Below are 23,308 nucleotides of genomic sequence, written 5' to 3'. Positions count from 1 at the left end.
CAGCCTGGGATTCCTTTCTTTTGTAACTCTTATTACAAATGATTTATATTAATTGCTACTCTTATTGTTAATCTGGCCCTCAGACCTGGTTTTAATTGGTTTTTTTTGTCAAACATTCTTCTAAGTGGTATAGCACTGTTCTAGTTGTCCATTTGCTGTACAGAGGTACCTTGTGGTTGCTGTGATGCTGAACACTCTGACACTGATGTGTCAAATGTGATACTGGTTACCCCTGGTGGACAGTGTGAGGTGGCGCTCCCCTATTAAAACAAGCTTGGAAGCAGGAGTGGCATCCACTTCTGAAATAGCTTGCATCTGGAAAACCTATGAACTTGGAGAAATGATGAACGTTATACAAGTGTTCATATCTTTCATTCATAGGGTCGCTATGAGTCATCTATGATGCGATGGCACTTAACAATAGCAGCAGTTCTTTTTCCACATTGTTTTTGTTGTTAGATGTCATCAGGTGAACTGTTATGTAGACTCTATGAAGCAAAGAGCAAAACCTGGCCCTGCCCTGTCACATCCTCAATATCTGTCATACTCAAGCCTACTGGTCCAATGACTATGTCAATCCATCTCATTAGGGGTCTGCTTTCTTTTGATGACCCTCTTTTCTTCCTCCACGTTGTTGTTGCTGTTGACATGTACCAAGAGTCAGAACCAACCCACAGCTGGCTCTCCAGTGGATTTTCTGAGACAGTAAATCACATGGGAGGAGGCTACCCATCTTTCTCCTGTGGGGCTGCTAGTGGATTTGAATCGTCTGCCTCTGGATCAGCAGTGCAACCCTTTACCACTAGGCCAGTTTGCATTTCCTTCCCACACACCCAGACAAGGATTGGTAAGTCACTGAAGCTTTAGAAGAGATCTTAGGAAGCGATGTTTTAGTTTGGAAGTGAGACAGGGGAGGAACTAAAGTCAACAAAGGATGTGCTCTGGAGCAGTGCATGACATACTGAGCTGCTGACCAAAAGGTAGATGGTTCAAATCCATCAGTTTCTCAACAGAAGAGAGGTGAGCAGACCCTCCGCCAGCCATGAAGATGTACATGCTTGAAAACCTTTTGGAGGTTCACTGTAGGCCAGAATCAACTCAATAGTCTGGTTTGGTTTTTGGGTTTCTGACGTAAACTACTACCATGGGGAACTGAAATTTCATCTCCAGGGAATCCTGGGAGGCAGTGAAAAACACCTCTGTGTTACTCCAAATGGGGGATGAGGATTCATCAGGCCACTGCTGTTTGAAGGCCAATCTCAGGAAGGTAACTTCCAGGGGAAGCAGAGGTTACCCAGTGACTGGGACAAAGATGTTGTCATTTATGGAAACTAAAGCCCTTGGATAAAGACTCATACACTTTGCTGCAGAGTGCCATCAACACACGGATGGACCCTAACAGCATCATCTTCAGTATATATTTGTGTAATTATTTCATGAATGCCCATCTTTGTCATTGCAGTTGGTAGAACTATTTCGTTCCCCAGTTTATATCTGAGGCCAGCACAGTGTCTGGCACAAAGGTAACAGTAAATATCTGTCGGATGGTTGGAGGAATCAATTATTTTTATGAAGAGAATCTTTTTAGTCCTCTTTCCCTTTTGTATTTTCAGGCATGTTTCAGAGCTCAGCATATGGTCCTCAAAATGTATGTAGTATTTGTAAATCTGGTGCATGAATCAAAGCCACATAGTTTAGAACAGAGAACTTGACATTACAGGAACTTAAAGAATATATGATGCAAAGCAAAGTCTTTAGACCGTCTGAAAAAAGGGAACGTAAACAAGATAAGGAAAAGGAGTGCCTTCTCTGAGCTCTTTTTCTTCCCAAGAAAAACTATATTGATGACATTTAAGTGCTTAAAGCTATTGTCCAAATTTAAAAACGGGTTATGTGTGCAATGTGCGAAAGTCGTATGTTTGGATGGAGCTTCATTGTCACCTGGGCTTGCACAAATTTTCAAATATGCTAATTAAGTCCTGTCACTTTAAAAGGTCTAAATCCTTCAGAAATGTTTACAGTGACATCTGGTATTTTCAGGATTCTTCTGCTGACTACCCAGCAGCCATATCTCAACTCTTGGATTATTTTACTTACTGCTTCATTAAGACTCGACTGGCTGTCACTCCTGGGTCATTCTCCTCTGCGTCATGTCTCAGAGCCTTGATCCATCCTGGAACTGTTCTCTGAAGCTTCTGTGTCCACTAATACAAATTTTTAAAAATTCCAGTCTTTTTAAATTTTAAATTATTATTATTACTAATGATTTTCATGCAATATGTATTTTTATGGCTCACTAAAAATTCCAATTTTTAATATAATTTCCAGTTTGTATAAAGAAATCCTTGCCCAGGACCTCCTTCGTCTCTGTCCTCCAAGATTCCCTAGAATCCTTGCACAGTTTATATGGTGGCCACTCCACTGGAATATGAGCTTAATGAGTATTGTTCTTGGGTGTGATCAAGCCGACCACAACTCACAGAAACTCAACCAACATCATGCCAAAACCTGCCCTTTTTTGCACCATTATCATGGTCTCTGCCTTATCCAAGCCCAGTGTTACATACACTGAGTCAATCCATCTCATTGAGGATCTTCACTAACTCTCCACTTTTCCGAAATCTGGTGCCTCCTGCCAACACGCCCAACTCATGTGACATGAGGTTTCACCATCCTTGCCTCTAAGCAGCTCATCTCTTTCCCTTCCTCCAAGACAGACTGGCTTGGTCTTTCAGCAGTCCATGGGATAGTCAGTGCTCTTTTCCAGTTCATAGGCATCAATTCTTCTGTTTTCCTTCATCATTGTCCAACTTTTGCATGCAAAGGAAGCAACTGAAAATAACATGGCTTGAAGTAAGACCTTGGCAATGTATTTGCTGGGTGCAACATGTCTTTTGATTTCCTGATTGCTGCTAGCATGGGTGTTGACTATGGATCCGAGTAAAATTAAATCCTTGACAACTTCAATCTGATCTATCATGATGTTGTCAATTGGCCCAGTGGGGAGGATTTTTATCGTCTTCATATTTAGATATAATCCACATTGAAAATGGAAATATAGGGAATGTATATTATTTATTTGTATTGCAGTGTCTGGTGCCTGTTTCCCATGTCTATTATCTTTTTTTCTTAATTCTATGGCTAACAAGACCCTTTTTTTCCCCCTCATGAACTGGATGCTTTTGGAGAAATCAAGATACACACAGCCACACAGCAAGCACGCAGACACAGATATGCTGTGGCCCTTCTCTTCAGCACCCTGGGCCCCGCCAGGGAGGGATGGGCAGGGAGTCCTTGCAAGAAAGCCGTTTGGTCTCTCAGAGGTTCTGTCCACCAGACGCCTGATGACAAGGCACCTGATCCAGGTGGGCTGGGCTGCGTCGGCTCTGGCCTCTGCGTGGGTGCCAACGCAGCTCCATCTGGCCAGTTCCTCCTGTCCAGAGCTTCAGGGAAGTGCAAGAGGAATGAAGGGAACCTGTGGAGACGTCCTCTCCCCCACCACGGAGTATGGCCTCCAGGAGGGAGAGTGGCCTCCCTTATCTCTCAGCCTCCATGATTGGGTGTACCCTCAGTTCTGACGCAGCCTGCTGGGGGGCCATGGGTGGCCAGTCTGAAGCTGGAGAAGGGGGTGCTGGAGTCCACAGGGGCAGCTGTTGATGCTGTGTGCCCCCTGGGGGCGAGGCTGCCATCGGCCAACCAGGTGCCATTAAGTTCCCTGCTGTGGCCACGTGGGGAAAGTGGGGTGGTGGGGATGTGGCCTTTGTGGCCATGAGGCTGCAACTGCCTCCGCCAAAGAAGCTCTCGGAGGCCTTGAGACCGGAGAACATGGTGAGGGCATCAGGGAAGTTTGGGGGTGTAGCAGGGGTGTTGGCAGGAGTGCACATCATTTGGTGGTGGTGGTGGCTGCAGGGGATGTTGGTCTCCTGGAAAAAGGCGCTGAGGGCTGTCTTGAACTGCCTGTGGGTCGCCTGCAGCAGCTGCTTCGCTTGGTCGGCTGCACAGCCCGCCGTTAGCACGAACTGGTTGATCATGACCTGGTGCTTGAGCTCGTCCATTTTGACAGACAGAGCGCCACACCGCTGCCTCCTCTGCCTCATGCGTCCACCATTAGCAAGCTGGCTCCAGCTAATACCAGCTAACAATACCCTTTAAAAGCAAATTCTAAATAATTCGTCCTTCCATATAGGTCTCTATCCAATGAAGGGATACTAGCCAGCATGATGAAAAGAAAGTCTTGTAAACATTGTGAAAGAGATTCATGAACAATTTTAAATGCTTCTAAGGTTGAATGCACTGGTTTGGTTTGGTTTTTGTATGAGAAGAAATCTCATTCAATACTTAATTTCTCTTTGCTAATTCTGATTTGTCACTGGCATTGTGGTTAGATTTATCAAATATAATTAGGGTCATTCTACTGGATTCTAAACAGAATAATCCATCAGTTAGTCTCATTGGCTATGTCACTAAAATATATCCTGGGTTTGTCAATTTCTCTCTAATTACAATGTCACAATTCTCGGCAAATTCAAAAGAAATGTAATAACCTCCTTTCACATCATCTTACACCCACTCTGGCTCACTATAAAACATTTTCCAAACGCAATCTATGTGACCTTTTAAATGACAAATCAAATCATGCCACACTTCCTACCTACAACGTTCCAATGGCTTCCTTTTTATTTAGAACAAAATGTAAGCTCATTGCTAATGTCCAACATAATCTGGACTCTGAATACCTCTGTATCTGGTATTATTCCATTCTTACCTTTGACAGCCTTGTTGTAACTCCAGTTACAGCAGCTTTTTGGTTACTCAAATGTGCTATCTCCTCTCACAGGCCATCTGCATTTCTAGCCTAAATTTTTCCTAAATAACACTCTAGCATTATTACAATCCAGATTCATATTTTAACCGTACCACTTTACCACTCTCTCTTACACTGCCCTATTTAAATTTATTAGTAATGTTTATTATAAACATTTATCATTGGCTTTTTGTACCATCCTAGTTCCCCATCCTGAATATCCACAATACCATCCTGACACATTGACACATTGAGAGAGAGAGAGACAAAGAAAGAGAGAAGGGGGGGAAGGGAGAGAGAAAGAGAAGGGGGGAGGGACTGAGAGAGAGTGTGTATGGGGGGACAGAGAGGTGAATGCATGAATGAAGACAGAAAGCAAGACACACATAATACTTTTCTGAGGCAACATGAAGAGATTTGAAAAGCAAGGAGGAAAAAGCAAAGCTATTTATAATTGCTAGAGTTTCTATAATTATTGGTAGGGCCCCTGAGTTGACTATGGCTCCAGGACCATGTGAATAACAGATCTTGTTATTCTTGTCCCATCCTTAGTCATTGTCACTAATCCTTTAATTGAGTGTGGGGGGGAAATGGGGGGGGGGTACCATTAGGCATGCAATTCCCCGAAGGCAAAGCCATGGCTTAATAACTTGGAGAAGGATTGGAGCCATCTCAAGGTACATACAGACTATTCAATACCACATTTATTTTAAACTTTAGTCTTCGCTACTGTTTCATGGAAATAAATAGTTGATTTTAATAATGGGGGTTTTTTAATATTCAATCATAGACCCCCTTTCCCCACTTCTAAGAGGAAGGTAATAGTCTCTACTAATAGTTTCTGAAACCTAAAGACATTTGAGTAGAGGAAATGGCTTGGTAAAAAATATGGGATATCCTACAGAAAAAGAAAAATAGAAGAAAAACTAGACATACTGGCATTTGTGGACAGTACTAGACACACAAGAAGCATGTGTGGTTCACTGGTAGAATTCTCATCTTCCTTGCAAGAAACCTGTGTTTATTTCCAGCCAAGGTTCTTCAGCTGTAGCCACTATCATATTGCTATGATCCTAAACAAGGTGCTCTAGTAGCATAGCATGTTACATGCTATTCTAACTGAAAGGTCAAGGGTTCAAATCCACCCAGTCACTCTCCAAGGGAGAACGATGAGCAGCCTCCTGCTATTAAGATTTGCAGCTTTTTAAGAAACCTGATTGGAGGGTTGCCACAGACTGGACAGCAGCAAGATGAGGCCAAACAGGCATCAGTGTAAGACAGACATGGAAGAAAGGCCTGGTAATCAATTTCTGAAAACTAGCCAATGGAAACTGTGTATGAAGATCACAATAGTCTCATCTGTATACCAGAACACGTCATGTTGTGTCCCACTGGGCATGGTGTGTCACTGAGTTGGGAGCCAACTTGAAAGCACTTAACTGCAGTCTGCAACCTTTACTTATGAAAAGATTAGAAAATTGGTTTGCTTTAGAGAAGACAGATGATGCTAATATCAGAAAAAGAGCAGGGACAAAGATACTGCAGGTTATCAATCTTGCTGATGAGACTAATAGACCGTGACTCACTTTGGGGAAGTATCTTCCACGGTCACTCTTTTTTAAAAAAAATTAAATAAAAATATCTTTCCTCCCTGTACTATTTAAGCATTCTCGTTGCATTTCCTGTCTTGGGATTTTTCCAGTATCTTCTGGAACTGGAATTTGGAAGATAATTTACCAAATCCAGGAGGACTACTCAGATCTCATTACCATCATGACTGCTGCTGTCCAGTACCATTGAGTCCACTCTATGTGCTTACGCTCGTCATGGCTAGCATGTATTAAACACATGGACATTTTACCTGGAGGAGCCCGTCCCGGGAGAAGGACATCAGGCTTGGAAAAGGAGAAGGTCAACAAAAAGAAAGGAAGACCCTCAGAGATACAGACCGACCCAGCAGCTGGAATAAGCTTAAACCTACTGGAGATCATAAAGATGGCAAAGAATTAGGCAGGGTTTGGTTCTGTTGTACACAGCATCACTCTGTCTCAGAGTCAACTGGACAGCACCTAACAACACAACAACAGCACATGCCAGGCAGTGAACGAACCTGTTCTCACACTGTTTACCTCCTGAAAAACTTACATCAATTTTATGAGGCGGGCACAACCATTAAACCTACTGAGGAAATGTGGACTCAAACCTGGTAAGGAAGTAGCTCAGTAGTGCACACCTACTGAGTGGAACTCCCCGACTTGCTCTCTAAAGAGTTCTACCATCACATTAGCATTTGAAAGTTGAACCAAGCAAATTCTGTTATTCAAGATTCAGCTTCTCTGATACAACGGTAAGAGGAGTAGACATCTACAGCTAAGTAGCAATAGGATCTTGGGGAGTCTTCTGACCAAACAAACTGAAAGGGTTACCAGGACTTCAGATTAAACAAACACCTACTCTGAGTCTCTATTATTAGCTATAATATTGTTGATATCATTTTTTAGGTCCCAGGGCCAGGAAATTACAATAGAGAAGCAAAACTGTAAAAGAAACTGTAGTAGGAAACATGGATCTGTAGAACGGTGTTAAAATGTTGAGTGACGGTCCTGTGATGATCTTATTTTTGTCAATAATGTAAGAGGGGAAATATTTCTTAACTGCTAGAATGTAGCATCCAGGTAAAAGAGCTCTAGCTTTTCTATTCTGCTTTTTTCATTAATGATGACTTAGTGAGGCAACAAAGCTCTAAAAAGTGTGTGATGAGAATACAATATTTAAAGCAAGTTCCCTTTGTCTAATGCTACCATGGAAATGATTATTTGAAAAGGCCATTGGGTTTTTGATGTACTAGAGTTTCTTCCTTTTGAAAACCTGTCAGTTGTATTATAAGTTTTCTGAGAGTTTAAAGTACCAATTAGAGTACTTCTATATGTGCCAGTCAGCACAATAGCCTCAAGACATATTTTTGCCAAAAAATGTTCTTTTTTTCAAAGGTTCAAAATTTTTTACAATTGTTTTCTATGATTATGTATATATTTTTTTAAAAATAGCATAGTCTTTGTTTAAAATGAGTTAATAAGTAAAATGGCTAGATCAGGCACACGCATAGAGACGAAAGATTATTAGTTGTGACCAGGCAGGGCCTTGGGGAAAGAATTCCATGGAAGGGTTGATATGAAACTTTTGGAAATGAAACTGATGATGGTAGCTCAACACAGTGAATGGAATTAATATTGCTGAATTGTATGTCTTAAGAAGAATTTAAAAATACAAATATCTTTACCACAATACATTTCTAAATTAGTTAATAACAAAATAGCAGATCTCATTGGCTAAGAATAATGAGATTCTAGAGCATTCAAACCACAACTATTAAAACAAAAACCAAACCCAAAACAAACCAAGACCAAAAACTGAGTGAGTGTGGGCATTGAAACCCCTGTAACTATGAAGGAATATCTAAAGGCCCGCTTCTCATATGATTTATTAACTTCTTATTGTTCCTTGGACAGAGACATCAGGCTTGGAAAAGAGGATCCATGATGTCCTTCTCCAAGGACTGTGTCAGGATGGGACAGGATTCAGAGCTGTTGTTCTTAGGGTCACTATGAGTCTCATACTTGAAGTGAAAGCACCTAACAACAACATTAAGTACCACAAAACAACTTGCTATGCTATTGTTATGTGTTGAAGAGTTTAAATCCACTCATAAATGACCTTCCAGTGGGTTTTCAGAGGCTACAAATTGCATGGGAGGAGACTGACTATCTTTTTCTAAGGAGTGGCTGATGAATTCAAACCAATGCATTTGGGCTAGCAGTGCAACTTCTTATTAAACTAGTAGCGGTCCCTAGGCAACTGGCTATATAGTAAAAGCAAACCCAGAATCTGTCTCCAAATTCTTACCTCAAGGTTTTGTTCAAACCTAAACAAAAACTTAAACATCAAACTTAAATAAAAGATGTGATTCAACTTCAAGTATCAGGATAGCCATCAGACCGAATTGGTCCCTCTGTGGTGCTAATGGGGAAGGAGTTTCTCCATGGAAGACAGACCTCTGTAAAGATTACAGCCAAGGAAAAAACCCTAGATTCTTTACCAGCTCAGATTGTGATGAGTCACAGAGCAATGGATTTGGTCATTATTGCTCTTATTCATTATTAAGACTGGAAGATACACAGGATGAAGTGGGTTGTTTATAAAGATTAATATGCCTTTATTTTACTGACCTAAAGGTGTTTGTTATCTATTATGTTATGGTTTGTACCTTCATTTTGTTCCATTATTTACTTTAATTACCCTCTTTTTGCAACCTTTGAAAAGTAAACTTTTGTTCTACTTTTCCCCCCTCCTACAAAAGGAACTCAATGACATCACTGAATTTGCCACATGGCTCTAATCCCACACAGGCTGAATGGCTGCAGGGAAGAAGCTGGAGGTGGAATCTCCTCCCGCCCCCACTCCTCTATACAAACCCAAGTCCTTTTCTCTTTAGGTTTTATGTGTGTTTTATTTCCAAAACTGGAATCAGACCCGATAAAAGTAATTTCCACAGAAACTATCTTCTGAGGTTAAAGCATTAAAACTTTATTGCTTTGTGGGCTTTCCAAAGCAGCCTTGTAGCATTCTTGCCACGGCTCACATTTTGAAAATATTAAAAGGAATCACTCAACAGTACTTTGACAGAATAAAAACATGTCCGTCCTAAGTAAATGCAATGCATTCATCTACTCATTTTTTGTGTAATAAATAAACCTTTTGAAGGCATTTCTCATCCCCCATGATTGCCACTTGAGTAGTTTGTCCAATAATTGGAAACTGGGCCAAAAATGGGCATAATCAATTTGATTCTGAATTAATCATACTCACTTTGGTGTACAGATTAAGAGTATGTTCCAGAGCCAGACTACTGAGTTAAAACTGAGTTGTGTATGTAACCTTGGGCATGTGAATTAATTTCTCTGGCATTCAGTTTCCTCATTTATGAAAGGATGCAGGTGTAGTTCCCTTCACCTGGTCATTATCTGTTCCTCTTGTTTGTCTGCCTTATAGATTAACATTTGATAGTACTAATAATACAGGATTGTGCATGTGACAATATTTACCTTCTTGTTTGTTGCTTGTAAATATTTCCTTTCAGTACCTTCATGCTGTATGCACTTCCCCCTGTCAAGGCATTTAACATTTGTTGCTTTGTAGACATCCTAAAGCAGCCTTGCAGCACTGCTGTAACAATTCACATTTTCAAAAAATTCAAAGTAATGTAAACATCACCACAGATCGTCAAATAAGTTGATGTTTCTACATGGATATTTTTAAATTCCATCAATGTATCAATATATGTAGAACAGAAAACAGCCATCAAAGTCATGGAAAGTTCATCATCATAATCAAACACCCTGAGAGAACTAGATTTTAGTTCTAAAATCTCAAGATCAGAGTCTCAAGGCAAGTAAGATCATTTGGCTTCACATAGTGCGCACACACACATGCACGCACGCACACACACTCTCTCTCTCTCTCCACTGCTGAGTAGCAACTGGCGTCTTAAAAGCTTGGGAGTGCTCATCTAAGCTGCAAATACTGGTCTGTTTATGGAGGTTAAGAAGAAGAAAAGATGTACAGAAAAAAATTTTCCATAGCCTTGACGGACCATGTGAACCTCATTCAACCTCTGCTATCCTGAGACCAGAAGAACTAGATGGTAACTGGCTGTCATCACTAACCAATCTAAAAGGGACCACACTAGAGGGCTCTAGGCAGAGTTGTTGTTATGTGCTGTTGAGTCATTTGTGACTGATAGCGGTCCTATGTACAACAGCCCTAAGCCCTGCTCTATCCTGTGCCAATCTCACTGTCTCTGACACACCCATCCCGATTACCCCAGTCACTGAATCAATCCACCTCATAGAGGGTCTTCCCCTCCTGCGCTGTCCCTCCACCCTCCCAAGCATGATGCCCTTCTCCAAGGACTGGTCCTTCCTTACAACATGTCCAAAGTATGTCAGATGAAGCCTCAGAATCCTTGCCTCCAAGGAGTAGCCTGGTTTAACCCTCTCCAGGATCATTCTCCAGCACCACAGCTCTATCCTCCCTACTCATTGTCCAACTCTCTGATGCATGACAAGTGATTGCAAAGATCGTGGCCTGTATCAGATGCACCTTAGTCTCCAGAGAGACACCATTGCTCTTCAGTACTTTGGAGAGGTCCCTAACAGCAGGCTTTCCTGTCACAATACGTCTTTTAATTTCCTGGCTGCTGGTGCAAAGACTGTTGAATACAGAATAAAAACCACAAAAATAATCTGGCTCATTGATCAAACACACACTGGTGAATACCCCCCCCACCGCCCCAAGATACAGTCCTTAGCCACCTTTTGCACCATGAATTAAACTGAACCTTGTGGTTTAATTCAGCAAAATAATAGGCTTACAAGGTGAACAATACTAGGGAGGTCCTCACTCAGAAAAATCAATCACCCAAGATCAAAAGGACAGTGTTTATCCAGGGATAAAGTTCTGAGAGCAGGAAGGGATAGAATGGGAGGATGAATAGAAAAAAGAACCACAAGGAGGAGGCAGGAAGAGTGTGGGGATTGTAATTAATGTCAGAAAACAAAACCTGTACGAATGACTGAACGGAAAACCAATTGGCCTGATCCACTTTCAAAGTACAATAGAAAGTTAAAACTAAAAATGCAATGATCATAACTACTTCATAAGAATATTAAGGTGCAATAAAAAAAAAGAATGTGAGGGTAAAATTTATTAGCCTAAGCTATATGACTGGCAACTATACAGGCAATTATTACAATATTACTTTAAGGTAAGTAATAATATTGCTTTGGATATAAACTTTGCCTTTCAAGAAGCTATTTCTTTCCTATCTAAGCTTATAGAAAGCTGTCCTCTCATTCCATAGAAAAGGCCACTGCATATTCAAATAGTCTTTATGAAAAGCAGTCTCCCCAAACTCTTCATTTTATTTACAATTTATTCCATCTAGCAACTAGATATAGAAACATGTCTGCTTTGGACTTAATTGTATCCCTAAAAACATATACTTGGGAAATTATGCAATGTGGCAGTTGTTTGTTTAATTATTCCCCATGGTCTGATTTCATTACCCCCAAGGTCAAAGACTGCAGCCTTCAATATGGTCGCATCTCAACATCAAAAAAACAAAGATCCTTACCACTCAGTAGCAGTACGATAGAGAAAAGATTGGGTTTTGTAATGATTTCACCTTACCCAGATTCACAATCAACATCAGCAGTCAAGAAATCAAAAGACAAGTCGCAGTGGGAAAATTTGCTGTCAAGGACCTCTCCAGAGTGCTAAAGAGAAACGATTCTACAGACTAAGGTGCGTGTGACCCAGGCCATGGTCTTCTTCTGAGAACTGACCAATTAAGAAGATGATGGGGGTGGGGGAGCAATGCCTTTGAGTTGTAGTGTTGTAAAAAGAGTATTGAACGTACCAAGAGAACCAAAAATTCTGTCCTAGTGAGGTTTAAGCTAGGTTGTTCCCTGGAGACAAGGATTCTGAAGCTCTATCTGACAAACTTTGGGCATGTTGCCAGGGAAGGACCAGTCCTTGGAGAAGGACATCATACTTGGAAGGGTGGAGGGTCAGCACAGGAGAGGAAGACCCTGGTTGACATGGATTGACTCAGAGACTGTGCCAATGAGGTCAGGCGTGTCTAAGAAAATGAGGTTGGCATAGGATAAGGCAAGGTTCACAGTCATTGTTCACAGAGATCACAGCCAACTCAGTAACACATAACAACATAGTCTGATAAACTATAGAGTTGTAAAAGGATTAAAACGTAAATTCAATACTCTAATCCATCACAGCTCTGATCTAGTGTTAATCGGAGCTTTGCTCTAGTGTGGCTCTATAGCAATTTTATTTCACAAACTATAAAAAGGGATAAAAGTGAGGAAAGAGAAGGGAAACTCAGTATTACCACAAGAGAACAGAAGTGGAACACATCCCTTTGGCTCTACGTTACTGTGTTGGGAAAACCCTGGAACCCTGACATTCACAGAGAAAAAACTTCCCTAGGGCTGCCATCCTGAATTTGGACTTCTAGTCTCCTAAACTCTAAGAGGAGTGCTCTGCTGACTTAGGGTAAGAAGTTGCGCTGCCAACTCAGAGGAATGCAGTTCAAATGCATAGGCTGTACTACTGGGGGCGAAGGGCAATTTACAGCCCCTGAAAACCCGATGGATGGTCGGCTATGACACACTGTAAGAGAATACATTTCTACTTGTGAAAGCCATCCATTTGTGGTATCTCGCAGCAGCAATAGATAACACACTGTCTTCCACTTAAATCTGATTTACTTTTTTTAAAATTCTCAGAATAAGTGATACATGTAATAGTACTAGTTACCCTTCCATTATTTAAATAAGAAATCATGACTCTTTAGGGCATATAGTCTTCCACTTCGGGCATTTTCATATCTAAGAAAACGTTCCATTGTCCTGTTTTAGACCCTAGACTGAATAAAACAAGTGAACCAAAGGAAGAATGAATGTGACAGTTTTTAATACCCTATTTTTAACTACTCGTTCTTAAAATCATTTGAAGGGTCTGTCCTTGTTGTTTTCTAAGTGTTCACCTGTCTGTCACTCTGTTCACCATTTACATATGGTTCATTGCCAGTCGATGGCAACTTTACCCTTCATTGCATATGGCCTATTTAACAGTTGACAGCTGTCAGTAAAACAAGATTACTCAAGCCCTTCTCCAACCATGATTCTTCGACAAACAGAGGGGAGCAAGAGTCTGAACTAACCACCTGCTGAGGCCATCTTAATCTGGCCATAATTAACTCCTCTGGCTGAATTAGAGACGTTACAGTTCTGAGAAAATATCTGGCGGACATGTCCATCTGAGCCAATTCAGTTATGCTTTCAGGGAATATCACCCACATCTCCATGCATCCGTTTATACACTTGAAAGAGGATTTTCCCCACTGGGGAGCTATGCTGTTATTATAGTAACAACTTAGAAACAGCCTCTTCTCCCAGGGAAGCTTAGAAAACTTTCACTCAAATTAAAAATGGCAGCAGACACACCCACTGCACATTTCCTTTGGGCATGGTACTCTTGCTGAGTGTACTGAAAGCGTAACATTTGTAGCCTGGGAAACGAAGGGCATTCTTTGTTGAAAGAGTTACTAAAATGCAGATACTACTACCAAGTTAGGTGTCAATAGTTACGAGGTAGATATTTCCTAATGGAACCCAGACAGAAAACCATTCTGTCTCAAAGGGATTACATGATCTCACATGAACCATCTGTTGCCTGTGGATTTATGAATCATGACTGAACTAGATGAGAGAATGAGTCAGTGTGTTGTACTAAAGACAATAGAAATGTGAGTAAAAAAATCCTTCATTTCCTGACAATGAATCTGTTTCACGCTTTAAAACTGTTAAACTCCCCAAATGAAAGAGACAATAAGCAGAACATTTGTATCCTGAGATTTTTCATAAACTGTAATTTGGGTGTTTAAACTTATTTCTACATGATATAAAATATGGTTATCCATGAAAATGAAGACCTTCCTTTACCTAACTGGTAATTTCCATTTTTTGTTCTAAATTATAATATATGTGATTCCAATGAAATGGACATTTATTGAAGACTGACCTGATATCTCTGAGGCTTTGCATAGCAAAGAAGTTCTTCCATCATCATCTCAATGAATTAATTTCAAGAATATGTCTACACTAGATATAAATTGTAAAAAGTATATACCTGTAAAAGACTGTATACTTATTCACTACATCAAAAGAAGCAGAGGATATTTTACCTTGTTTAATCAATTATAACAATTTTTTCATCATGATGCAGAAACATGAAAATGAATCATTCCAGGCATATTCATGAACTGTAACAAAGCTAGGTTGTGCCAAGAAATCTGGAGAACGACCACTTGGCCAACTGACTGGAAGAGATCGATATGTGTTCCTATCCCAAAGAAAGGCGACCCAACCGAATGTGGAAACTACAGAACAATCTCACTGATTTCACATGCAAGCAAGATTCTACTGAAGATTATCCAAAAACGACTGGAACAGCACATCAACAGAGAACTACCAGAAGTCCAGGCTGGGTTTAGAATGGGTTGTGGTACTAGAGATATTGTAGCTGATGTTAGATGGATCTTGGCTGAAAACAGGGAATACCAGAGGAATGTCTATCTGTGTTTCATTGACTATGCAAAGGCATTTGACTGTGTAGATCATAACAAACTATGGCTGACTCTGAGAAGAAGGAAATCCCAGAACACATGATCGTTCTAATGCGAAACTTATACTTGGACCAGGAGGCAGTCGTCAGAACAGAGCAAGGGAACGCTGCATGGTTCAAAATTGGGAACAGCGTATGCCAGGGATGCATCCTATCTCCATACCTTTTCAACCTATATGCAGAACAGATTATCCGGGAGGCTGGGCTCTATGAGGAGAAATGTGGGGTCAAGATTGGTGGATGATTTATCAACAACCTGCGTTATGCAGATGACACAACCCTGCTTGCTGAAACTGAAGAGGACCTGAAGCGCCTGCTGCAGAGTGTCAAGGACTGCAGCCTACAATATGGATTGAGGCTCAATGTCAAGAAGACAAAGATTATCACCACTGGACCAATTGGCAGCATCAGGATGGATGGTGAAGAGATTGAGATTGTACACAGCTTTAGTTTCCTTGGCTCCATTGTCAACAGTCTTGGCACCAGCAGCCAGGAAATTAAAAGGCGCATTGCCATGGGAAAGTCTGCTGTTAGGGACCTCTCCAAAGTACTGAAGAGCAATGGTGTCTCTCTGGAGACTAAGGTGCGTCTGATACAGGCTATGGTCTTCGCAATCACTTGTTATGCATCAGAGAGTTGGACAATGACCAAGGAGGATAGAAGGAGAATTGATGCCCTTGAGCTGTGGTGCTGGAGAAGAGTATTGAAAATACCATGGACTGCTAGGAAAACAAACAGATTTGTCCTGGAAAGGGTTAACCTGGGTAGCTCCTTGGAGGCAAGGATTCTGAGGCTCCGTCTAACATACTTTGGACATGTTGTGAGGAGAGACCGGTCCTTGGAGAGGGACATCATGCTTGGGAGGGTGGAGGGACAGCACAAGAGAGGTGGATTGATTCAGTGACTGGGATAATTGGGATGGGAGTGTCAGAGACAGTGCGATTGACACAGGACAGAGCGGAGTTTAGGGCTGTTGTCGCTATGAGTCACAAGTGACTCGACGGCACATAACAACAACAACAACAAGGTGATTCAACCCTAAGCAATCCACAGTCTTCTCAATGGCTTCCTATGCATATGCAAGCTGGACCACTAAGGATGACAGCAAAAGAATAGATGACTCTGAGGTGTGGTGCTGGAGAAGAGTCTTGAACATATCACGGACTGCCAAGAGAACAAATAGGTCTATCTTGGAGAGGGTGAAATCAGGTTGCTTCTTGGCGGTAAGGATTTTGAAACTCCATCTCACATAGCTTGGGGCATCATGCCAGGAGGAACCAGATCTGGAAGTAGGTCATCATGCTTGGAAGGGTAGAGGGTCAGCACAAGAGAGGAAGACCCTGGATGAGACCGGCTGATGTAGTGACTATGGAAAAGGGGGCAAGTGTGTAAGACAGTGAGATTGGCTCAGGATAGGGCAGGGTTCCGAGCCACTGTTCATAGAGTCTCTATGAATTATAGTTGACTCGACAACACATAACAACAGCAATCTCCTAAATTCCAAAGGATGAAAATTGTAATACGTATTCACATTGTACATACTATGATTAAAGTTTGAACATCTCTGAGGTTGTCAACGTCAGAGCTCAGCAAAATGAATATTTCCCTGCAAAATGTTATGCTATCCAATTTTATGTGTAGTTTAAGATCTGTTTTCAGCAATGACATTATTCACCTTTTCCATCAAAATGAGTTTTCAATCCCCTCACCTTAATTCAAAGGAGACAGATACCAGTTAGAACTACAGAGCAAAGGATGCATATCTTTGAAAAAAAAAAACAAAACAACCAACAACCAACCAACCAACACATCACAGATGTGTTAGTTATTCGGAGATGAGCACAAATATGAACAGGTGGAGCTGATCACCAATTCTTGCTCAACCTTTAATCCAGATTGGTGGAGCTCAAGCTACTCAGTTACTCATGTTCATTCAATCTATTTAAACGATGGTTATTTTTACATTTCTATTGGCAGAAAATAACAGGATATGTGGGTATTGCAAAACACTGGAGAGTCTATTTTCATGTCTGAGGACTAGAAAGGCTTTGGACAGCACTACGTTCAACTTGCTCATTTTGTATCAGAGGAAACTGAACCTCAAGACTGTTGTGTATCAAAACCCCTTTGTTACTTTAGTAACAGTCATCCACAGAAGTCAGGCTTCTGTGATTTTTGGCATGCTCATTAAAGTCTGCATGTCTAAGTAGCAATAGTTACGTCACAATGGTGAACACACACACACTCTCGCTTGCATGCACAAGCGTGCTCCCCTTTCACAACCAGAGGAAAGTACGAGGCAATTAATATTCTTGACTGTATAATTGATAACTTGATGAAATAAAACTGGAGACATTTTAGATCTATAAAAGAAGGATCTCTTTTAGTAAACATGCTTAATTCTGTGGTAAAATGATGAATTGTGCTTTAAATGTTACAGTCACAACTGTCTGTCCATCTGGAGGAAACTTACCTCAATTTAAAGTACTATTTTAAAAATCCTGATCAAAGACTGACAGCATTTTTAAAAACCAAAAGATAAAAGATATAAAAAAATAAAACCAAGAAGGTAGCACAGAAGAATCCAAAGGACAAGAAAAGCCTTCTTAAATAAGATTGTAATTCAGTACACAGAGATACATATTATATAAAATTTTTAAACTATTATTTAATAGGAAAATAAAAAAATTTAAAAGACATGACAGATTTGAAAATGATCATTTCAAATGCAAGAGACACATGGTTAATAACTATAATACATAAAGAGCACAATCTGAAATCTTCCACTGAAACTTGGATGTGCTATGTCTGAAGTAGTGTCTTAGGTAGAACTATATATAATTAAGTGAATTTGAATGGGATTTCAAAATCCCATAGTATGAGTAATCTCCCATTAATTGCCTGCTTGCCAGTTTATGTTCGGGTTCTATTTTGTTTTTTTTTTAGTTGTCCTAAGAAAAGGACAGCTGTACTCCCTATTTATCTCAGCTAACAAGTAGAATTTTTATTACCGTTAGTGAATTCTTCGGAGTCCAATTAATACGCTAAAAGCTCCCGAGTTCATACCTCTTGCCTATGTGCTGACATGTGTAATCCACATATTAGAATGTGGCTTAGGAAGCAATAACGTCGTTCCTGCATGGCGGATCGAGCCAGAATGAGTTATATGTTAACTCAGTTTTCTGTGGAACAAGAGTGATACTTAATTTATAAAATTAGAACACCTGGTCAACCTCACGGGGTGGGTCAAAGGAATGTGAGCAAAGGATTGTGAACAGGTTTAAACCATAAGGACAGAGTAGGAATGATCCAAGCCACTCACTGCAGGTCTGAAGCAACGCACAGGGCTGGCCTAGATGAGAAGGCAGGAAAATGAAGTGCAGCGAAGGAGAATGTTCTCTTGTTTCCCAGGTAACAAGAGTCAAAGATTGCAAGAAGTGGAGCTGAGAAAGGTGTTTCTGGAGGAAAAGCAAGAAGCATGCCATCACACAAGGTTCTCTGCAGGAAGGTAATAGCACATGTTCAGACAGTGTCACCAGGCAGGTATTCAACCACAGGTGGGGAAGATGAACTAACCCACAGGCCCTGGGGAATTCTTCTTACAAATTTATCTCCTGGGCAAGTAGCTATCATTGCTTAACCAGCACACCTTGTCTTGCATATTTTAATAGTTCTTGAAAAGACGTATCTAATGCCTTAGAAGTAAAATAGGCTGAGTTCTACACTCAGGGAAGGACTCAACAGTTAGACCATGGAGTGGAGCTTCCATTTGATAAGTGACATGTCTCAGACAACTCTTTTGTCACAAGTAAACTTTGTCAAAAGAGCCCTGCTGGTTCCTCCTGTAAGTCATCATTGTTATTCCAGACACTTAGTCACCCTAATAATCCTATCAAATTCACTTGAACTCAATTCAGTGGAAGAAAATTAAAAAGATTCATCCAATTTGATACTTGAAATACCTGCAAATGGGCAAAATGTGTTTTATTGCTATTCTAAAGTAGGGCTTCGTCAAAATGCAGGGTTCAGTGTGGGCCTGAAGATGACATTCCCTCAAGTTAATTGCTACATGAAATAGAGTCGTTTTATGACAAAAGCATAATGAGATAATCACAGCAATTTCTAAAAATCAACAATTTAATCCAGGCGATTAGGTTGGCCAGCACATTTGCAGATGGCTAAAAGAATAATACATCACTAAAGGTATGTACTTTATTTTTTAAGTAAAAAGGAAAGAACTGTATCGCTCACTTCCTGTTGGATGGCAAAACACAGTTTTGGCAAGGGAGCCTTGTGAAGAGTTGTTTACAACTTGGAAAAGGCTTTTCTATTAGGCATGTACTGGGATACATTGCCATGTCACAGAACAGTGTCAGCTGTGTAGCTGCCAAAAATGACATCAATTCTCACCCCCACAAAGACAGACATTGTTAGGGGCACCATTAATGAGCACACACTTTTTCTCTCCTCTACATTTTTTTCTACGGAGCAAGTGAGCAAGGCGTTCCACTAAAATTATCTTTCTATAGAATAAACAACGCTTTAAAAATAATCATGAACTGTAAGGGTGCGAAACGATACAATAGTTAATGAAAAAACTGGACACCGCTGCGTACAATTACAAAATATCTACCTAAGAATGTTGTTGCTGCTGCTGTGTGCTGTGGAGTTGGAAGTGACTCATAGGTGATCTTCAGTGGGTTTTTAGAGGCAGTAAATTACTCAGAAGACTGCTCATCCTCCTGTGAAGCAGCTGGTGGATTCGAACCATGTGCCTTTGGGATTGCAGTGTACCTTCTGACCACTAGGCCAACAGAGTTCACTTAAGAATACACACATACATGAATGTACATCTACAATATTGTCACAACGTATTTACTATAAGAACTACATTTTTAACTGTCCCAAACTGTACACTGCATTGTCTGTCCAGTCTGTTTAACTAGCTGATTTTAATGTTATATATGAACAGTGGACACTCATAATACACATTTTCCTATCATCTATGCTGCTTGATTTTCCTTATTAAATGCTTAAAAATTGGTAAGAATGTCAAAATTACTACTACTGAATAGTTGTTGTTGCTGCTGCTGCTGCTGCTGCTGCTGCTGCTGCTGTGTATCTTCGAGTTGAAACTGACCAATAGCTAACATTCCAGCAGATTTTCAGAGGCAGTTAATTGTATGGGAGGAGAATGCCCATCCTTCTCCTGTGAAACAGCTGGCAGCTGGTGGATTTGAACTGTATGCCTTTGGGATTATAGCACAGCTTCTTACCATCAGGCCACCAGAGTTGTAATCCTATAAGCTCTGTATTATTGTTATTATTCTGTTACTTTGCCAAAGATGAAAGTGAGGTCAGGAAGGCAATTGGAGTATCCTAGTCAGATAGTAAGCCAGTGGCAAAGCTCAGGCTCAAAACCTGTTCATTCTGATTCTGAAACCTGTACTTTCTCTACTATGGCAAGTTGCCCATTATAATAAATAGCCTGTCTGAATAAAACCAGAAGCAGAAAAAAATACTGCTGTATTTAATAATTACGGCTTAGGAATGAACTGTTCAGTGTACCTAAACTGTCAATCTTCAACAATAGATAAACAATTAAAAAGGGAGGGAAATGGAAAATAAAATGCAGGGGAAGAAGGAGAGAAGCCAAGGGCTTTCATTCATTCAATAATGAAATATTTCTTGAGTGTTAATTATGTCTCAGACTTTGATAGGAGCTAGGAATTCAATGTTAGCATAATCAACACTCTCTCTGGCCTCATGGAGTACAGACAAGTATGGCAGCTTATGGTTAATCAAACAATCACATAAAGAAATGTAAAAATCATAAGCTGTAGAAATGGTGCGCATTTTCTTCCTCTGAGACAGGGACATGGCACTATTGAGAGTGTATAACAAGATTTTTAAGTGTGCAACATTCAGTGGCTTAGTGATAGGGAACTGTGCTGTCAAGCCAGAGGTATAGAGCTCGAATCCACAAGCTGCTCCATGGGAGAAGGATGGGCAATCTCCTCCCGTGCAATTACTGCCTCCGAAAACCCACTGGAGGGTCACCAATGGGTCAGTTCCTACTTGATGGTACTCAGCAACAAATAGATATTAACATGGCTGTGCAGGAGGAAAATTGATTCAGATTACGGTAGCTGCATATTCTCGGGCTTGTTTTAGGAGTCAGAAAGGAGCAATAATTACAAAGGAGCTGCTGTTGACGTTGTTGAATGCCGCCGAGTCGAACATGACTCGTAGCGACCCTATGAACAAAAGGCCTGAAGCCTTCCTATAACTACTGGAATTTATCAAAGTTCATAGAGTTTCTGGAGGTATGTGGTTTAGGAAGCAGATGCCACTCCTTCTCGAGGTTTCCACATGGCTGAGCTGAACTTGGTATGAGATTAATCTTGAGAAGTAGCTGGAGGTAGATCTTTGAAGCTTGTGTTAGTGGTGTAGTTCTCCTAAGAACAACTTGAAACCACTAAAGATATGTGAACAAAGAAAGAGGCCAGTTGACATTAATTGCAAGAACAAATGGGTGCTTTATTATTTGGCATTAGTGTCTCCAACGCACAGCAGTGATGAAAGCTGTTCACCAAGTACTTATCTGTCCTTGGGGTACACAGCAGTGCTGAACTGCCTAACCTCGACTATCATGCAAGAGCTCATTAAAAACAGAAACCAACATCTCAAATAAGAATTTTCAGGGGCTGTGATGTGTTGTCAAGTTAGAACTGATGCCTAGGGTACGTTTTCAGAGGCTGTAAATCATACAAGAGGAGACTGACCGTCTTCTGTCTTGCTTGGAGAAATTAATACAGAGAATTACTACAGCCCAGCTCCTGGGGCCACCTTGTGGAAGTCAGAACCACACCTGGTAGAACAGAAATCACAGAGACATAGAAGGTGCTGTTGGAATTGACTTCCAAAGCTGAGAGGCTGAAAGGAGGCAATAAAGCATCTACTTTCTCTACTTTCCATGCTTCTGCCACTGTTCTCAAAGGCTGAATCCACCAGGGACACAAAGTGGACAAAATCCTGGGAAATTCAGTTTTCTGTAAAATGGAGCAAGACTGATAAGGGTAGAGGAGGAACTTCAGAGCAAAGTGGTGGCTAACTGCCCAAGTACGGTCACTGGCTAGTTCTGGTCAAGCGGTTAAAGCTACATATTGCTTTTGAACAGAACACTTAATTACCAGTGGGAGATTATTCAATGCTATTTCTTCTACCATAATGATCAGTAATGTTCTAGATAATGGCTGTGCCATCAGTGAAAATCCCAGAGTAGAGACAACACAGAGCAGAGCCCCAAGCTAGCCCACAAAGGAAATGGAGCGTGTATTCTGGGTGAGAAAAAAGCTTTTTTTTTCCTTTGCTTTCAGCAACTGAAATTTGAGTATTTTAGGACTGTTTGCTACTTGCCGCATCCTTCACTCTATCCTGAGAGATACAGAAATGAGTACTTTCAGATGGGAGGACCACAACTAATCTATAAGTTTGCCTTATGGTGGTGGTTTGTGTTTGGCTGAGATGCTGGAAACTACGCTAACGGTATTTCAATTACCAGCAGGGTCGCCCCATAGTGGACACGTTTCAGTGGAGCTTTCAGATTGAGGCCGACTAAGAGGCAGAGTGGGCCACCTACTTCTGGACAAACAGGCCTTTGAGAGTCCACTGAATACCGTGCTGGAAGAGAAGTCCCTCAGGTGGGAAGGGACTCAAAATGTGGCTGAGGTGGAGCTATGTGCTCAAAGTAGAGCCTGCCCTATTGATGCAGATGGAGTCAAGTTTCACCCAATGAAAGGCCTTCACTTGCTGATGTGACAAGTCTAAAAAAAAAAAAAGGAGAAACCGCTGCAAACATCCATTAATACTTGGAGCATGGAATGCAAGAAGTATGGATCTTGGGAAATTGGAAGTTGTCAAGAATTAAATAGAATCCGTAAGTGTTGACATCCAGGCATTAGTGAGTTGGGATGAACTGGAATTGGCCATTTTGAATCAGACAATAATGTTATTGTTGTTATACGCTGCCAAGTAGCCTGTGACTCAAAGTGACCCTATATTCAGCGTCTCTGAAGCCTGTCCTGAGACAGTCTCAGTAATTCCGACACAACAACCCCCAGTGCCACCGTTACTGTATCAATCCATCTCATATGGGATCTTCCTCTCCTGCACTGTCTCTCTACCCTTCCAAACATGATGTCCTTCTCCAAGGACCAGTCTCTCCTGACCACGTGCCCA

At 41.0% G+C, this 23,308-nt stretch overlaps 1 protein-coding gene and 1 pseudogene across 1 annotated transcript in view; both read right to left on the bottom strand.

Annotated features, from left to right (window-relative positions):
* Positions 1-23,308, bottom strand: part of LOC102861291 (interleukin-1 receptor accessory protein-like 1-like) — a 1,697,309-nt gene that overhangs the window by 1,537,960 nt on the left and 136,041 nt on the right. The window lies entirely within an intron of this gene.
* Positions 3,537-4,097, bottom strand: LOC102867667 (annotated as a pseudogene).

This window comes from Elephantulus edwardii, unplaced genomic scaffold, assembly GCF_000299155.1.
Source record: "Elephantulus edwardii isolate Elephantulus edwardi_28Jun2011 unplaced genomic scaffold, EleEdw1.0 scaffold00040, whole genome shotgun sequence".
Lineage (NCBI taxonomy): Eukaryota > Metazoa > Chordata > Mammalia > Macroscelidea > Macroscelididae > Elephantulus > Elephantulus edwardii.
This window is presented reverse-complemented; position numbering and strand designations above follow the sequence as displayed.